General features: G+C 35.5%; 1 protein-coding gene across 3 annotated transcripts in view; it reads left to right on the forward strand.

The window, feature by feature from the left end:
- Positions 1–19,146, forward strand: part of MRPS30 (mitochondrial ribosomal protein S30) — a 248,226-nt gene that overhangs the window by 203,806 nt on the left and 25,274 nt on the right. Inside the window, exon 8 of one of the 3 annotated variants that reach the window (XR_014831225.1) lies at positions 6,190–8,527. The exons of 1 other annotated variant lie outside the window; for it this stretch is intronic. The gene's annotated coding sequence lies outside the window, so the exon portion shown is untranslated. Of the gene's footprint in view, positions 1–6,189; positions 8,528–19,146 lie in introns of those variants that run through there. One more of the 3 variants, XR_014831227.1, reaches the window with a different exon arrangement.

Below are 19,146 nucleotides of genomic sequence, written 5' to 3' on the forward strand. Positions count from 1 at the left end.
TACTATTAATGCTTCTACTACTACTACAGTTACTACTTTTACTATTACTGCTGCTGCTACTACTATTACTATATTTGCTGCAGCTATACAATAGATACTACTAGTAGTACCTACAATAGCTACTACTATTACTACTATATCTGCTGCAGCTACTACAATAGATACTACTACTAATACCTACAATAGCTGCTGTGGCTGCGGCTGCTGCTGCTGCTGCTGCTACTACTGCTGCTGCCAGTATTGCTATGTATTGTGTGAGACATAGAAAATTAGAAAACAATCCGAGAAACATCAATATCTATCAACTATTTTCTTTCATTAGATTTCAACAGAGAACCTTGTAGTTTTAAACTGTTGTGACTTTACATTTGTGAAGCTGTTACTGAACACTGTTGAAAACGATGATTTTAAAGGCAGAATTGTCTTCTATTGCTATTAACTTGCTCTGCAACTCTTAGCATTTGCTATATAGCTTCGTTGAGTCTACAGAGAAAGGAAAAGATCTATAGTTTTCCTTGTGAATAATTATCACATTCTCGAATATTGGATTTGGAAACTGCTGATAGAAGTATCTTCTTAGGCTAAATATCCTAATACAGTTTTTTTTTTCAAGACTTCTAAGCACTTTGCAAACCAAAGCCTGAGTACAACCAAAACCTAAATGTTCTGAATTAGGACATGAAGTATATTTCTCTGCCATCCACTGAGATAATCCTCTCTTACTGAACTTCATGGAAACCAGACTTATAGAATTGCTCCTTAAGGCAACCACACCAGGACTACACATGTGTCTTCCAGAATGGGAAGAAAAAAAAATCTTTCTGAAGAGTCCCAACATTCTAAAATCCTCCTGCAATGAAATATAATAAATCTTTTATATTTGGAATTCAGATGGTCACAAAATTTCCATATTTAAAATCTACTTGAAGAAGAGGGCAGTAAACAGCAATCCTGATCCATTTCTCTCATCATTTTCTGTAAACATAGAAAGGAAATCTGTGCTCCATGCCACCATTTCTTCTGGGTCCTCATCTGACTCAAAGGATGACAACAGAATTCTCAAAATACCTGCTTTTAGCTCTATCACTGTGTTCTGCTACCTCATGCTGATGGTACAAATATGTCTGAAAAGGCTTTTTAAAAGGCTCTGACAAAGCTTTTAGCTACACTTGTGCTCTTGAGAGTTGCTGCCACACTCCTCTCTCCCAAACAGACCCATTCCTATCCACAGACAGGGCAGTTTTTATTTTTATCTATGTTTAGGTATTTAAAACATAGGAAAGTTCCATTATTCTTTCATCATTTGTTTCTTGGAAGTGCTCATTTGTCACAACCCAGAGTCACCATAAAAATTGGGTCTTGATTTAAGAACACTAATTAGTCGTTTCCAAACTCTGGATAATACAAATTGAGGGAGCATGAATTTTTTAGTTGGTAGATCCTGACACAAAGATGAGAATTGATCACATCTTTGGAAAGGAATCCATGTTGACCTTTGAATTAGCCTCAGAAGTATGCATTCATGTTAAAACTGTTACGTTCTTATGAAAAATGCTGAAGAGTGAATCAAGTGACTTACTGAATAAATTCAGTGAAACAATTTAAATTTGGTATTACTATCTTATTTTACAGTAGGCCACTGGGTACTACAGAGGGTAGCATTTTACAGAATTGTCCTTTCAGTTGTCTTTAAATTTGAAAGCTGGGTTTCTGTATAGTTTCTATATGTAATCTGTCCTTTTTGTAGGTTATCTAGTCAGTCTTTTTTCTTGCCTCATGGCTTTCCTTACTTTTCCCGAGCCTCTAATATTCCTAGTTGTTTTGAATGCTCCATAACCCACAAATAAGTCAATGAGTTGTACACTGATGCATTTTTAAAACACAGGAAACTCTTTGAATGGGAAGTGTATCCTGGCAGTGAAACTTGTACTGTACCTTTATACAATTTTTTAGGTCTGATCATTTTAACCTTCAGCTACCTAACACCAGTGAATGTCTAGCATGGTGAGCAGTTTTGCTGACATTTCTCAAGGTGATTCTATAATTCTTCACAAATGGAAAAAAAAAAAAAGGGAGGTGCTATTGCCATAAATTTTAACACTGGAACAGCATGCTTTTCTAAATTTTGCTAAAATGATACTAAAGGCTATTGAAATTATGCTAGGGATATATCATTTAGATATTCTGTCTTATAAGTAACCAAATTATATACTTTCCTTGACTTATAGAATATGAATAAAGATAACTCAGGACATAATATGAGTTATTTGTACAATTAAATTCTGTAACTGCCATGGTGATAAGTGAGCACAGTCTTGCTCTTCAGTATTCATTAGTGGTAAGTTACTAAGACCCATTTAATAAATTTAGTATTTGTGCAGATCTCTCTTTGACACATGTTCAACTGCATTTTACATTGAATTTCCAGGCTGGCTAAATAGGTGGGTTGGTTCAGCATCCTAAAGAAAACCTCTCAGTTCTAAAAATTCAGAGGAGTGCATTACTCTTCCAACTTCCTAGGATAAAGTTTATTAATAAAAGAGTACAAGATCATAAATTTCCTTATTTAACAGATTCTTAGTGAGTACTTCTTATGGTCAGAGCCTTGATAGCCAGATAGCTGCAGAATGTTAAGGTACTTAAAACATGTTTTTCCACAATGTAAAAACAGTTGTTTTAATTTTTATTTTTATATTCTAATAATTCTAATCATTATTGCTTTAATAAAAATGTACTTATCTAAAAAGTACAAACAGTGGGGCATGACAGTGTATATAGATATGATACAAAGCTATTGTTTTATTTTCATACAGATAGCATGTGTAATATGAGTGGTACCACAATAAATCTTAAAACAGCTCGGAGGAAAGATGCTTTCTACCCAGGAAAGCTTTTTGTGTAGAGGATGGTGCTTATGGATCAGTAGAGTTTCTATTTCTCATGCTGATAATATGAGGAGGGTATAGTCGAAACTCAAGAATTTGCATATGAAAGAGGACAAAGTCATACAAATTATATTCCTTCAACTACTATAATGAACATTGCATCATTTGGAATTGATGAAGTGACTGAATCATTTGTGCCTAAAAGCATAAATATTACCTTTTTAATCATCATATATATGGATATTCAAATTTATTTTTATGGATACCCAGGTGGCTTTATGCTTCACTAGGAAAAAAAATGCTAAATGTATTCAGGTTGGTTATTTTTAACATACAGCATCAATTACACTTTATGGTTATACAGACAATTAGAAGGCTTCCAAGCTTAAAAATAAATTTAGCTCAGTCATCCACGAATACTCAAACTCAATTTAACACATGATGTTATTCATCAAGAATAAGCCACTCAGAAAAGTGCTAGTCAATATATGCCAATTTTGTCAATAAATATATAAATAATTGCACCCTCTGTCTCTACTCCCAGATATTTTCAGCCAAGAAAAGTTTTTGAATTGACTAGAAATCAACCTCTTATCTACAACTACCACGTCACATCACAAATTAAAATATCCTATTTTCAGTTGGATTTCCCTTCGTGGCTCAGTGGTTAACGAATCTGACTAGGAATCATGAGGTTGTGGGTTCGATCCCTGGCCTTACTCAGTGGGTTAGGATCTGGCCATGAACTATGGTGTAGGTTGCAGACGTGGCTCAGATCTGTTGTTGCTGTGGCTGTGGCATAGGCCTGCAGCTACAGCTCCAATTAGACCCTTAGCCTGGGAATCTCCATATGCCACAGGAGCAGCCCTAGAAAAAGACAAAAAAAAAAAAAAAAAAAAAAAAAATCCTATTTTCAGGAGTTCCTGACATAGTGCAGTGGAAATGAATCCAACTGGGAACCATGAGGTTGCGTGTTCAATCCCTGGCCTTGTTCAGTGAGTTAAGGATCTGGCCATGAGCTATGGTGTAGGTCGCAGATATGGCTCAGATCCTGTGTTGCTGTGGCTGTGTCCAGTGGCTGTAGCTCTGATTAGCCTGGGAACCTCCATACGCTGCTGGTGAGGCCCTAAAAGACAGAAGGACAAAAAAAAAAAAAAAAAAAAATCCAATTTTCAGCAATTGGCAGTCAAGATCTTTTGGGAAAAAAAATGGAAATAAATTATTGACTTGACTGTGGACCGTATCCACCCCCTATTTCAAAGTATATGCTCATGGCAGTTGGTATTACTGTTTTTGTTACTTTTCCAAAGCATCAGAATATTTGTTTATGAAACTTTTAAGATGATATTCTTGAACTTTTCTTATTCCTTAGAGGAAAAGCCTCAAATACACTCTATGGTATTTCTATTCATTGTTTCTACGTTTTACAAATATTTATTGTCGGGAGTGGAAGTAGGAAAGTCAGCAAACATTGGAGCACAGAGCCTGCTCAAGATGGGGCATTAACTGGAATGCCTCACACATGGAGCTGTGACTCCAAGGATTCTACCTGCAGGATAAGGTAGAGAAGAACAAACCACTTTTCCGAGATAGAATGCAGGGAATGTTCCTTGGGATTCAGCTGAACAGGACAGACGGAGGGGGTGTAAAATACCATCCAGAACTCTGAGAAATTTGCAGCACTATTTTGTATGACCCTGGGGCCCCTCAAGCTGTGACTTAGTTTAAAGTTTGTGGCACCTGAGATACCTTGTAAAAAGCAAAACTTATGGAAGCAGTCCTATCTATAGTTTCCACATTCATGGAGTCAATCAACTATGGATTGAAAACATTTGAAAAAAATAATTCCAAAAAATTCCAACAAGCAAAAAAAAGCAAGTTGCAATTAAGAATACTTTAAAAATCCTATTTAATTTAATTTAATCCAACTTAATTTATATTCATTTATCTTTTAAATGTATGTTCCTGGATAGGTTTTTAAAGAGAATAACACTAATAACCTATGGTAAATACAGGTAATTTATAAAAGTTACATGGATATCTGGGAAAAGTTTTCTAATTTTTTTTTATTATTAAATGAGCTAATAAGAAATATCCCGAGACCACTATAGTGTCATAGGCTCAATTATACAATATGCTTTGTAATCCCAGGAGCTCAGTGGGTACACAATATATTTATGCATTACCTGAGAACTCCTTGCTCTAAAGTATGATTCATGTATTCATAGACATATTTTCCCTGCATTAAAAATTGTGACCCATTAGGCAGAAATGATTAAAATCAGATGGTTGAATTGACAGCCTCTAGGGAAAGTGTCAATGTAAAGCCTTCCCATATCAGAATGTCCCAAAAGAGCTGTTGAGAAAGGGGAGGAATGTGTGTTATTTTAAAGATTCATAGAAGAAAAAAAAAAAGCATTCAACTCTTTCCCCTTAAATTTTTTTTTAAATAGCAATAGGAACAAATACTCTGACAAAGTTTCCCCTATAAAATACGTAAAGCTCAAAACAGAAGTTCGTTTTAAGTCACTTAATAGCAGAATCTTTTCATATTTTACTCTAAAGTTTCACTTTGGGATTTATGATTGCAAAAAAAAAATACTGTTAATATAACATTGGTGTATATCCAGCTTTCTAATCACTCTCAGCACTTGTATTTTCTTACATTTATTTGATGAACCCTTAGATTCAGAAACAATGGATGTGACAGTGTTCTAACATACACTGTTAGAGAAGTATCAGCTTAATGCAAGGCTGGCTTGAAAAAGTTGAGTGTTCACAATTTTCCACCTCCAGCAGTGTTTGTTGGCAATGAGTTCTCATCTATGGTTTGTTTTCTGTGAAAATTACTCAGAATGTCCCCAATGATATTAATGTTGGATCATTTATTTAAACTGTACATAAATAATATTTCTTTAATCCACTCAGACATAAAATAAAAAGATAAAGACAGCAAAGTAACAATAGCCAGGTCTGGGAGTTCTTGTTGTGGTTCTGCTGGTTATGAACTCCACTAGTTTCCATGAAGATGCAGATTTGATCTGTAGCCTTGCTCAGTGGGTTAAGGATTCAGCATGGCCATGAGCTTTGGTTTTGCCATGAGTTGTGATGTAGGTTGCAGACGTGGCTCAGATCCCACATTGCTGTGGCTGTGGCATAGGCCAGCAGCTGCAGCTCCCATTCGACCCCTAGCCTGAGAACTTCCATATGCATCAGGTGCAGCCCTAAAAAAAAAAAAAAAAAAAGCCGTGTCTGAGGAGAGTTTTGAATTCTTCCTTTGCTATTATTTTCTATATCCCAACAGGAAAATGGAACTTAACAAATAATGGGCTGGATTCCTCCTCTTGTTCCCACCTTAAGATGTCAAGAATTTGCCACAGTTAAAGACAGATCACTGTTTCTGAAGTTGACTTGACCTTGCCTGCGTGGGGGAGACCAAATAACCACTTCTGAAAAAAATAGTCTGTTTCACAAAATATTTTCTCTTGAAAGAACAAATTTAAAACAAGAAATTATTCTATTTTTTTTCTTATGGGTTTTACTTCTTAAAAAGGACTTTATTTAACCTGTCAAGAAACTCATATCATGTAATATTATTAAAGATAAATAGCACTGTAAACAATGTCACCTGATTTATTCCATAATATATTTCATTTTCATGAAGGATCTTTGCAAGAGTTAAATATAAATTTCAAAAAAACAATATAAGAATGCTCTCTCCCCTTCCCTCTATCTCCATCTCTGTAAACTATTTTTAAAATTTTGATTCCATCCTTAGTTTTCATGATTTCTCAAATATTCAGAGGTCTCACCAATTTTAGAAAGTTCATGTGCATTTAAGGCCATGAGAAAAAATATTTAGTTTTGTGTGTCTCTTGGTTTCCGAGGTATTTCTTCAAGGCTGTATTCTCACGGCATTTGAATCAAAGTGGGTAATAAAGTTAGGAGGTAGTATCATTTAGCCTGCCTGGCTTAATGTCTCAGCATTAGGCCTTGCAAATTTCTAAAGAAACAATTATGCAGTTTATACCAAATTGGGGAGGATGCTGGGCCATCTGAATGTATTCTTAAGATAATAATACGTATATATATAATCTGTCAATATTCTACCCCCCTGTTTTTTTATCTTGTTGTAGGAGAAAATCCATCACAAATTGAAGTACAGCAAACTGAAGCTGTACTTTTTTGATGCCACTAAATTGAATGGAATTTTTGGATAGGAAATGTGAATGATTTTCTCACTACTATAAAGGGGAGTAGTTGAGGGCCTAATTGATTAAGATCTAGATCAGTACTTAATGGTTTCAAGAGACAGAAGACCTATTGAAAGCCCTCATGGAAAAGAGCAAAGGAAGTGGGTCTTTAAGGTCAAAAAATGAAGTAAGTTAAAGAAATTGTTCCTACAGTATTCTGTTCTCTGAGATTTATAATGTAGATTAGTCTACTAAAGGCTAACACACACAAGAACACACAATAGGTGATTAAGGGAGATGATAGATGGTTCGATAGATAAATATATAGATAGATGATAAATAGATAAACTAGTGATCTGTAGAACTGCCTTGGAAAATGGTGATCTTGCCACACTCTAGGGAACCCCCTTCTGACTGATCTCCCATGTGATCTGTGAGCAAATTGACCTGAAATAGAGCTTTTCATGAAAGTTAAATATTTCATAAAAGTTATTCCAAAATGAATGAGTCCACACTTTCCAGTTGCAAAAATTAATTGTAAAATATACTTATTTTTCATCTTTTTTGCTTGTACTGGAAAACACTGTACTCTTTGAACTATTATAGCATAGAATATTATGCTTTAAATATATATTTTCATATCATATAAAAGCAAATAACATCTACTTGTATAGTTTATATTATAAAAACTATTATTACATCCTATAAAATTCCTTACTCAAAAAGAAGATTTAGAAGAATCCAAAGATAATACATTTTAATTTTTTGAAGAGAATTTTCAAATTATCTTTATATTATCATATTATACATTTCTTCAAGCTGATAAATCACAGTAACTGAATTATATTTCAGTCTAGCTATTTGTCTTTATTCAGTCAAATGGGGATTTGAAAATAACATTACTCAGTTCACTATTTAGCATGATCAATCCCATGATAAATGACTGTTTTCAAAAATATTGATTGTCTTGTGTGAAAGCAACTTAACAAATAAAAGAATCCAAGTTTCTCTATTACAGCATGACAATTGTTTTTAACCTTGGAAAATGAAGTTCTGCTCTAAAAACAAATGCTTTTTATAATTTAGCTTTAATTTAGCTCTGCTGGCAAATTTATCCAAAAGCTAGATCACATATTGCTAAGGACAAAGTATAGTGTGACCAAACTGAAATGAAGACTTTTGCTATGACACTCTGTGTTTCATCTCCTTTGGTTACCAGAATCATGAGATAATTTGACATGAGAGTCTACCCTGACCATGTGTCTCAGTAACTGGGCTGAAACCTGGTTGAGTGAGGATCACTGAACCGACATTTTGTAATGATAGTATTTTATTAGGCATAAACTTAAGCATAAGCTTATACACACAACTACAAAAGATTTATGATGTGTTTCGATGTAAACTTCTACTTCCTCTTCAATAAAACAAGGCCAAGAATATTCAAAAAAATTTTTTTTTGCCCAGTCTCTTCTCATTATATTGTCCAAATTTTGCTGATTGTCTGTATGTCCTATACCTTCTCCTCTGGGATTGATTCACTTACTTGCCGGGGAGTTGTTACTTGCAGATTAGGCTCAAATTTTCATATGCATTGCTCAGAGATCTTCGCAATAATACCAAGCCATTATGTCTTTATTTCCATGGAGATTCATTCCACCCACATCTCTAGGTCCTCTCTAACCTGCCCATATGGGTTATATATCACCAAAAATGCAAGTGGCTAGGCTATAGCCTTGAGGAAGGTTATATCCCACTTCTTCTGTTAACTAACAGTGCTACTTAATTGCATTCCAAGCAAAAAATACGCCTCTCATTAAAGGAATTATGGATATGAGAGTACTTCTAGTGTAGCAGTGTTAACAGATAGCTACCAGTGATCAGGATTTCCTGCTTAATAATTTCCGGTCTTATTTAACAATTTCTTGTATAGGTTGTATTATCATTGAGAAGATAACTGATCCATAGTCTTTCACTTCCTAAGTAGTTACTTGTTGTCAGTGAGGCACTTTTAGAAGCTCTGAGTGAGGCATGGATTACTAATCTTTAATTCAGAGAAGTGAGGGTTCAACACTCGATTCTCACAAGACTTTTCTTGTACACTATTCTTAATAAGGCTTCTGGAGTTCCCGTCGTGGCGCAGTGGTTAACGAATCCGACTAGGAACCATGAGGTTGTGGGGTCCATCTCTGCCCTTGCTCAGTGGGTTAACGATCCGGCGTTGCCGTGAGCTGTGGTGTAGGTTGCAGACGCGGCTCGGATCCTGCGTTGCTGTGGCTCTGGCGTAGGCCAGTGGCTACAGCTCCGATTCGACCCCTAGCCTGGGAACCTCCATATGCCGCAGGAGCGGCCCAAGAAATGACAAAAAGACAAAATAAATAAATAAATAAATAAATAAAGTTTCTGGCTAATCAAGATTAATGTTTGCTACCATTCTTTGTCCAGTCGTTCTCCTACTAATCTATAAATCTCTCCTCTAGGCTTACATTTGGAACTGAGTCACATGGCTGTCTTACTCTCTTTGAAATTCTAACACAAAGCCAAGTGTCTTCCTCACAACTGATACTTAAAAGCGTGTGTTGAATGATTGCCACAGTTCAATTTTCTCATACTACAGCAATTTGTACATTATTAGCCTTGACACTATTATCCTTTGTACACTGGTAGCCATTCCTGACAAGAAATAACTGAGCAAAACATGTTTAGGAAACAAACAAAAAACCCAGTGCTTTAAGAATATTGAAGAGTTTTCATCGATACTGAAGAAAATCACTTCTCAGCCTTCTTGTTGCCAAACAAGAGTTTATATGCCTAATATCCAAAGAGGCCAAACAAACCGAAACGTTGGAGTTTGGAGTACAGAAACGTTTGTTGCAGGGTCATGTAAGGTGAATGGGTTGTTTGTGCCCCCCAGACTCCCCAAAGGGTTTCAGCAAAGCATTTTTAAAGACAAGGTGAGAGAGGGGTTTGGTTAGTTGTTACAAATTTCTTGGTGTCAGAATTCTTTGTTCTTGGAGCTGTCCTTAGGTCAGGTCACAATGTTCCTATAAATCAACAAGACAAATGTTATTCTCTGTTATTCTCCTTTATTCTCTACACGAATAGGTCAGAGCCTCGAGAATGGGTTATCCTGTATATTTCAGGCTGTAAGCAACATTCTTAACTGGAAGCAAAATCAATAGAATATAACAGTGAAAGTAAAGAAACATCTAATATGAAGTCAGATTTGTTCTTCCCTATTACATTTTTAATTATTTGAAATGCACATTTCTACTGTCTGTATAAATAGCTAACGGAATGAAACTTCATAGTCATAGCAAAACTCTGTGACAGTATTATTTTAACATATTAGAAAAATACTCCCATAATCAATATCCGCCCTCCTTCAATAGTTGTGTAAACTAACTGCATCAAGGAGTGGCTTCTATAGGTTAATTTCAATTTTTACAATGATCTTTTCAACTTTGATAACCATCAACATGGTTTTACCAAATTTCACATATATTATATGCTGGTAATCAGCACTATATTTTCCTTTCTAAGCTAGTGCCCGTACGGCAGGGGCTGGAAGACTGGAATCGGCACTTTCCAGACTCACACAACGGAGGGATTCTGGTTTAGTTTCCAGGTGCAAGATCTGGAAAGAGGAAGAGAAGTAGAACCATTATTGTTCCAATAAAAGTTGGGGAGGCCCAGGAACTTTGGCAGTTAAATAGGAAATTTTTGCCAGGGCTTCTCTGAATCCTGCTACTAATCACCCACTTCAGGGCTCAGGCAGCTACAGTCTTTGGGGGTATTTCCTTGCTATTTTTGTAATTCACTGTTTCTTAAACATCAGTATTGGCTTCCCTGATCTAATTCCTCCAGACTTCTGACAGTTTTATGTCTCTAATTTCCTACTTTAAATCCCTTTCTGTTTGAAAAGTAGTATCTTTTTTCCTAATGAAACCCTAACTTACAGAACATCTAAAAGAAGCAGGATCCAGAAACTTGATAACATCCAGTTTCCTACCTGCATCAGAACAAAAACAATTTCTCACCATTAACTTACTTAACCCTGGTTTATTTTCCCTTTAACAAATTAGCAGGCTAGCAAAAAAACAGCAAATATTGATAATATGTCTCTAGGGGGAAAAGCCCTCATTATTAGAGTACTAGTTTTCAACTCTTTTTGAGAATAACATCATTTCTGAATCCATTCAAAGACCCTTCTTCAACTTATGGTGATTATGTACAATCACTGAAATACTTCATGCCAAATACTATGGAAAAATCATTACAAACAGAACTTTTAAAATGTGTTTTTTACAAGTTTGGAAGAATAAAGGCATAATAAATATAATGTATGTATATATTATGTACACATACAAGAAGCTGGCAAGGAAGAGTGAGAAATGAAAGGAGCGATATAGATAGAGAAATGGGTGAAAAACCAAAATTCATAGAGGCAAGAGGAGTGCCTTAATTAAGCAGGGAGCCTGGCTACACAAGGTGGTGAGAAGACGTCTGCCTGGTTTCCTGCATGAAGGTTATGGGTATGGAGAGGCATATGCTGAGTTAAAAGAGGAATAAGATTTCACTAGTTGAAGATGCTGAGGAAAATTATTTTATTTTCAATTGTAAATTAATTGGACCCTGTTTATACCCACAGGTTTCATTAGTAGAACTGAGTTACTTTATAATTCAAGTGTGAAAAATGATCTTTTCTTTAGAAAACAATGCTGGTCTTAAATTTCAAATTAAAGATTCCCTCATGTTAATGATCATGTATTCTGGGAGCCAATTAACTGTATCTCCTCAAAAGGTACTATTAATGTGAAATATACTACCCCAAGAAACATAAATATCCTTGCAACAGAATGACCAATCAAGAAGGAATAAATAAAGTATCACTATTTTTACAAATGAAATTTTTTTATATCTCACCTGTAACTTGATCTAGACATGAGAGTTTTTAAAATGCTATATATATATTTTTTTTCCTTTTTGGCCACCCTGCTGCATACGGAGTTTCCAGGCCAGGGCCACAGCTGTAGCAACACCAGATCCTTTAATCTGCTGTGCAGGGTTGGGCATAGAACCTGCCTCCTGACACTGCAGAGATGCTGCTGATCCCATTGCGCCACAGTAGTAACTCCTAAAATGCTAATTAATCATCATTATTATTTTTACTTTAATTATTTAGAATAAGCTTCTTTTTAATAGAGAATAGGTGGTATTTAATATTTCCTGTCAGTGTCTGTGACTATTAAACAAAAAAATAATAATTCAGCAAAAAACTAACTGTAGTTTATATTTTTAAGGCTCAGTAGAAAAGTTTATTCCTTTGGAATAATTTGATATACATATGGCAAAGTGAATAGATATAGGAAACCTTAGAATCTAATGTATTATTTAATACTTAATCAGTGCTTAAATTTTAGAATATGTAGAATATGCACTCTGAAAATAATGTGTAAGAATATACAAACTTACAGAAATTGGGTACCAAAAAACATTTTATCTACAATTTAGAAAATTAAGGCCAATTTTTTAGACCTAAATAAAAAATGTACTACAGAATTTGTATCATTGGCCTTAAGAAAAAAAAAAAATCTCTGTATTTGTGGTTAGCCTAGTGGATTCAGAGCAAAAAAAAAATAGGTTATATATAGATATCTACTAAACACTTATACAAAGACATATCCTACATTCATTTAATAAATTAACAATAGCAATAATAAGTATTTATGAAATATGAGCTAGCTACTCTATCACTAAGCAACAAAGTTGCCCCAAGTATTACATGAATTTATGGTATTAACTTAGGCCCTATTATTTATTTTAAAAAGAGAAAGGTCTGAGATGACTCTTTGAATACAATATTTTCAACTGAAGGAGAAAGTAAATCATAGTGGAAATGCCAACAATAAACTACTTAAAACTTCAAATAAAATACCTATTTAAATAGTTTGGTACATATGCAAGTTGGATTAATTTCAAGGCTATTTTGAACTTCTCTCCTCTCTTTCTAGCATGCTTTTATTTTGTTTAACAATCATTTATAAATCACTTCCCATGTACCAGATCTGCTTAAAGCACTTTATGAGTTCTATTCAACTTTTAGTTCAATTATTTTACAGTTATCTTTTCTCCTTTCTTCATGATTATAAAAAGTAGTAACAATCTGCTTCAAACATAACCTTAAACCCAAGTATGAGCTCATTGTGAAATGCACATTATGTAATATTCCTCACCATGCTATAATCTATTTATATGGTGGTGTCCATGAAATTTCTGTATGGAGAGTTGACCTTGCATGGGCAGTCCCCAAAAACTTATGTAAGAAAGTAGGAAGTGTATTGTTTTTATTGCAGACCTTCCCTCAATTATACTTTTCCACCATTCCTTGTTGGACCCCTAAATTACATTGCAAGTATATCAAATATATCCATATCTCCATTTCCCTATGCATATCCTATACAGCACAGTAGTCTTGAGGAATTCTCTGATAGACAAAAAACACTTTAAAGATAGCATAAGTTTAGCAACAATTGTGTAAACTATTCTGTTGGAATATACATTCTAAATGCTCCGAGAAATCTGACTATTCCCACCATATTTGACTAAAAATTTCCTCACTTTTAAAATTAACACCTCTACAAATTCTGAACAACTAGTGCCCTAAAAAAAGACATGTTGAGCAACAATGGTCTACACCAGGGTTCAGTAAAGTTTAGTCTGTTTTTTTATCCTTCTCTTTTACCACAGCAACAATGATGGATTATTTTTTCAATATTCTATTATCAAGACTTCCTGCTATGTGAGAAGTCATATATTTTACCCGATAAAAAAATGCAGTTGCAAAGTTCTAAATAAATCAGGAACTTATTCTAAATACAGCCATTAATGCATGGCAGAAAGTTGTCCAGGTAAAATATAACTACTTAAGCATTCCAACCAGTTTGTATTTTGTCCAGATTCATATGTATCTCAAGTACAAAAACAAAAAAGAAGTTATTTATGACACTATAAGTTGATCCTGTGCCTAGACTGCATGCAATACAGATGAATCTGAAATCTCAGCTATGTTAACGTGTGATAACTGATCAGACAAATCAGTCGGCATGTTGTCATGACCTTCATAATAATGTCCAGTTTAATTTAAAAAATCAGCTTAGGCACACTTTTTTTCTCTGACATCATGAACTTGTAGAACTTTAAAATTATTTCTGTGTGATTAATGTGTTAAAATTTATTATATAATTGTAATTTTAATCACATCTTTATAAAAAACTATAGTTTTTTTCTTCCAGTTAAATCCATACATACCTTATTATTTTGCTTTTTTTGTAATATTTTTATTCTTGACAGTACTCTCTACTTTTGCATTTAATTGATAGGGTAATTGATAATAACTAAGAATAATTAATCAAAATCAGGCCCAAATAAGAAATAAATATTCTCCGTGAGAGGCAATAAAGCTCACTAGAAAGATTTCCAGTCTGTCAAGACGTGTAAGTTTATCCCTAATTCTACTTTCAACATGTTATGTGACATTTGTTAACATAATTTCTCTACAATCTCAGTTTTCTTTCCAATACAAAGAAAAAAATGTTTTACTTTGAAGACCTACATCTAAGATTCTGTATTTTCTACATTTTAAAAACGCATATGTTATAATGGAGGAGGACATTAGAGGGTTAACTTGATATATTTATTCATTTATTTATTTATTTTGTCTTTTGCCTTTTTAGGGCCGCACCCACGGCATATGGAGGTTCCCAGGCTAGGGGTCAAAATGGAGCTGTTGCTGCTGGCCCACGCCAGAGCCACAGCAACGCGGGATCCGAGCCACGTATGCAACCTACACCACAGCTCAGGGCAACACCAGATCCTTAACCCACTGAACAAGGCCAGGGATTGAACCCACAACCTCATGGTTCCTAGTTGGATTCGTTTCTGCTGTGCCATGATAGGAACTCCTTGATATTTTTATTATTTTAATTAGGAAGTGATGTTTAAAGCTCAAATTTATATTTATAGCATGGTCTCTAGCTCTGTCTCTTTCTCTGTCATCCTTTTTTGTTTCATTATTTTTCTCTCTCTCCTAAACAAGGTGAGATTATCTTAGAAAATACTCTGCAACTTAATTTTCCTCCCAATTAACTGTAAATGCATGGATAGCTTTTCTGCGTAGTATATAAAAATCTACCTTATTCTTTGTGATACCCAAGTAATGATCTATAATACAGATTTACCATTGCCTTTGATGGATGTTCAGATTCAGATTTTTTTTCCAATTTGTTGCGATTACAAACAAAGCTGTGATTCCTTTTTTTTCATATTTTAAAAATTCAATCATAAAATTTTTTAAAATAAAAATTAAGTTATAGTTAATTTACAATGTTGGGCTAATTTCTGGTCTACAGTAAAATGTCCCAGACATATATACATATATATATATGACTTTTCTTTTATTAACTTCCCTCATGATCTATCCCAAGAGACTGGATATAGTTTCCTGTGCTGTACAGTAGGAACTCATTACTTAGTAATTTGCATCTACTAACCCCAAAGTTCTAGTCCATCCCATTTTCCCCATCTTTCCCTTGGCAACCACAAGTGTCCATGAGTATATTTCAGTTTTATAAATAGGTTCATTTGTACCATATTTTAGATTCCACATTATATAAGCAATATAATATGGTATTTGTCTTTCTCTCTGACTTCACTTAGTATGATAATCTCTATATTTATCAGAACGGCTTTAATACTTTCTTAAAAGATTTTTAAAAGATGACCATCAGTGTATTCTGACCATCAGAGAATACTAAAACTGAGACAGGTTGAAGCCAAAAAGAACCAGGAGGAAGCTGTTGAAGAGTCTGAACATGATAAAATAAAAGTCAGAACTAGAATAATGCCGAATAGGACTCCATTTCCTTCTCAGACCAAGTTCATGACACTTCTCTATTTGCCATAGGGGTATAAAAAGATGTCCACATGGATGGCCTTGATACTGAAGGCAATGGCTCAGTAATGGGGAACATGGGGAAATATGAACTCCAAGGGACAGCAATTTAAGTAATCATAGCTAAAAATTATTATAAGAAGATCCTTCACCTTTTCTATAAAACTTTCATGTATCTGAAACCCCACTGGAGTATATAAAAATTTGACTAGCAATGGTTTGAGAATCTATGTAAGTGTCAAAACTGTTTTTGTGAGCCAAAATCACTGTTACACCTAAATTCAATTCTTAGGAATGGAGACTTATCAAATATTAATACTACAGAAACCCGTTCCATGCATAGAGAAAATGATCTATGTTCTCACAGAGTCAGAAAATATGGACATGTCATGCTAGCCCAAGTTTATGTCATAAATGATTTTTCAAAAAGAGTGAAAGGAACAAATTATTATTCTGAACTTGATCCCAGGACACATAATACCAGGGAAATGTAAATTTTTTTCTAGCCGACATTTATGAAATTACTTTGATGAGCTGTTTAAGAAGTGATGCTTTAATTGAAAGAAAATTCTTAGAATTGATGAAAACCGATATCATAACAATCAATATAATCATTTTAATAGAATTCTTGTTAAGTGGATTGGTTGAGAATCAATTTTCCTATTCTTCAGGAAGAAAAATAACTAAAAACCTCAGTGTTCCTAATTATAAAATAATAATATAAAAAGTTTGTGTATGCAGGAGTTCCCATTGTGGCGCAGCAGAAACAAATCCAACTAGTATCCACGAGGATGCAGGTTTGATCCCTGGCCTTGCTCAGTAGGTTGGGGACCCGGGGTTGCCATGAGTTGTGGTGGAGGTGGCAGATGTGGCTCAGATCCCACATTGCTGTGACTACGGTGTAGGTCAGTAGCTGCAGCTCTGATTGAACCCCTAGCCTGGGAACTTCCATATGCCATGGGTGCAGCCCGAAAAAGAAAAAAAAAGTTTGTATGTGTATATGAATGCAAATCACATGAATCAGAATCATACACTCTGATTATTCCAGTAAATCATTCATGCAAAGACACTGATATATAACTGGGGGAAAAAACCTAGGACTTTTCACATGACTGACTTCGTTTGGAAACCTTCTCTGTTATTTTACAGTCATTTGGAAAAGTCACATGAGCTCACTTGGCTTCTGTTTTCTCATCTGTGCAATACAGCTGAGGAGGTCAGATGGAATAGCACATATGAAAGACCTGGATGCTTTTTACCACAGAGAGGGGCTTAGAAAGGGCTGCTTCTCCTCTCTGTCAGAAAAAGCACAGTAGAATATGGCTTATTTCTGACCAAGTGGTGTTGCCAATATATCAGCTGCTTCTGCACACCAATGCCAAATAGAAACGCTGAGACAGAGTTGGAACAAACAGAAGAAGAAGTTTTAATGGCCAGGCAAAGAGGGGAACACAGGAGGCTAGTGCCTCAAGAACTGTGCCCTTCCTTGAAGGGGCTAGTGAGGAGTTAGGAAACTCTTGATCACACCCTGCTCCTCGAACATGGACAGTTTCCTGATTGGTGAGTGGTGACGTAACTGGGAGTCAGCATCATAACCTTTCAGTTCCAACCTGTCTGAGGTCTATGTATTGTGGGCAGCCTACAGCTGATTTTTTCCACCCAGTGGGGGCTTCAGCACCTACAAAACAGCTTCAAGGACATGGCTGAGAATATTATCTATGTAGTCTTTGAAGAACTACAAGTCCTTGACTTTGTTGAATGACTGAATTATTACTACTGTTTTCTTTTTTCTCTATTTTTTTTTCACTGCTGTGATTAAATTGGTTCTTCAACTAAAATTTTCCATAGATAAAAGGTGGGTGGAGTATATGAGTCGGGGGTGGGGGGTCCACTCTGAGGCAGCCTCACAGGGTCCTGCTCAGTTACAGTGGCAGTTGTTTTATCTCAACCCCAGTAATTGCAGTAAATAAAAATATGTTCAACGTCAATAGGGATTAGAGAGTGAAACCTTGAAATGCTGAAAAGAGCAGACCTGGAAAAAAGCAGGGGAGTAGAAAGGGGTCAAGGTTTAGATTCTCACCCTTTTTTTTTTTTTTTTTTTTTTTGGTCTTTTTGTCTTTTCTAGGGCTGCTCCCTTGGCAGGTGGAGGTTCCCAGGCTAGGGGTCGAATCGGAGCTGTAGCCACCAGCCTATGCCAGAGATACAGCAGCTCAGGATCTGAGCCGCGTCTGCAACCTACACCCCAGCTCACTGCACCACCGGACCCTTAACCCACTGAGTAAGGCCAGGGATCGAACCGGCAACCTCATGGTTCCTAGTCGGATTCATTAACCACTGAGCCACGACGGGAACTCCTAGAGTCTCACCTTTAAAACAATGTTTACTATGTTTATCAAGTTGTATGGCACACATGTTGTTATATATTGCTTAGGCTGTGGTTATCCTGTGTGTGTTTTGTGGTGGTTCTGTTTTGTATTGTTTTTGTTTTTTCTTCAGGGAGTTTAGGAATACTGAAGCATGTTTTGGTCCACGTGACCTGGTTTGGCTGGAAATTAGACTGTAATTTCAGTTAAAGTCTGCAAAGCATGAAGTAAAGCTACATCTAATTTAGCAAGATTGTGATTTCTTCTCCCTCCACTTCTGGCCTCACCTACCTTGTCCTGCCTTGTTCTACTTCCTCCATAAGCTGCCCCAGAGTGGAAAAATGCCCTATTGTTTTTTTGTTTTGTTTACTCACTCAGCTCTTCCTACATTCACTACAGTTGCTTTTCAGGAGGCTGGACCATTTTATGCTTAAGATTCAGCCAGGCCGTTCAACTATACTGTCCTACTTTGTCTGGTGGGTGGAGAGGAAACTTGAAACCTTTATCCTTCCAACCTCACTGGATTGATCTCAGATTCAGAAGGCATAACTCCAGTCCACCATTGAGTTATTATAAGGTCATAAAAATGTTGCTTAACTTCTTTGAGTGTAGTTTCTTTGTTTAAAAAAAAAAAATGGGATAAGGGAATTCCCTGGTGGCTGTACAAGTTAAGGATCTGGTGTGACCCTACTGTAGTTAGGGTCACTGCTGTGGCGTGGGTTTGATCCCTGGCCTGGGAACTTATGCATGCCAGA

Source organism: Sus scrofa, chromosome 16 (genome assembly GCF_054392235.1).
Source record: "Sus scrofa isolate SSC_HxYL_T2T_F1_AM1 chromosome 16, Sscrofa_HxYL_maternal_Yorkshire_Landrace_v2.0, whole genome shotgun sequence".
NCBI lineage: Eukaryota > Metazoa > Chordata > Mammalia > Artiodactyla > Suidae > Sus > Sus scrofa.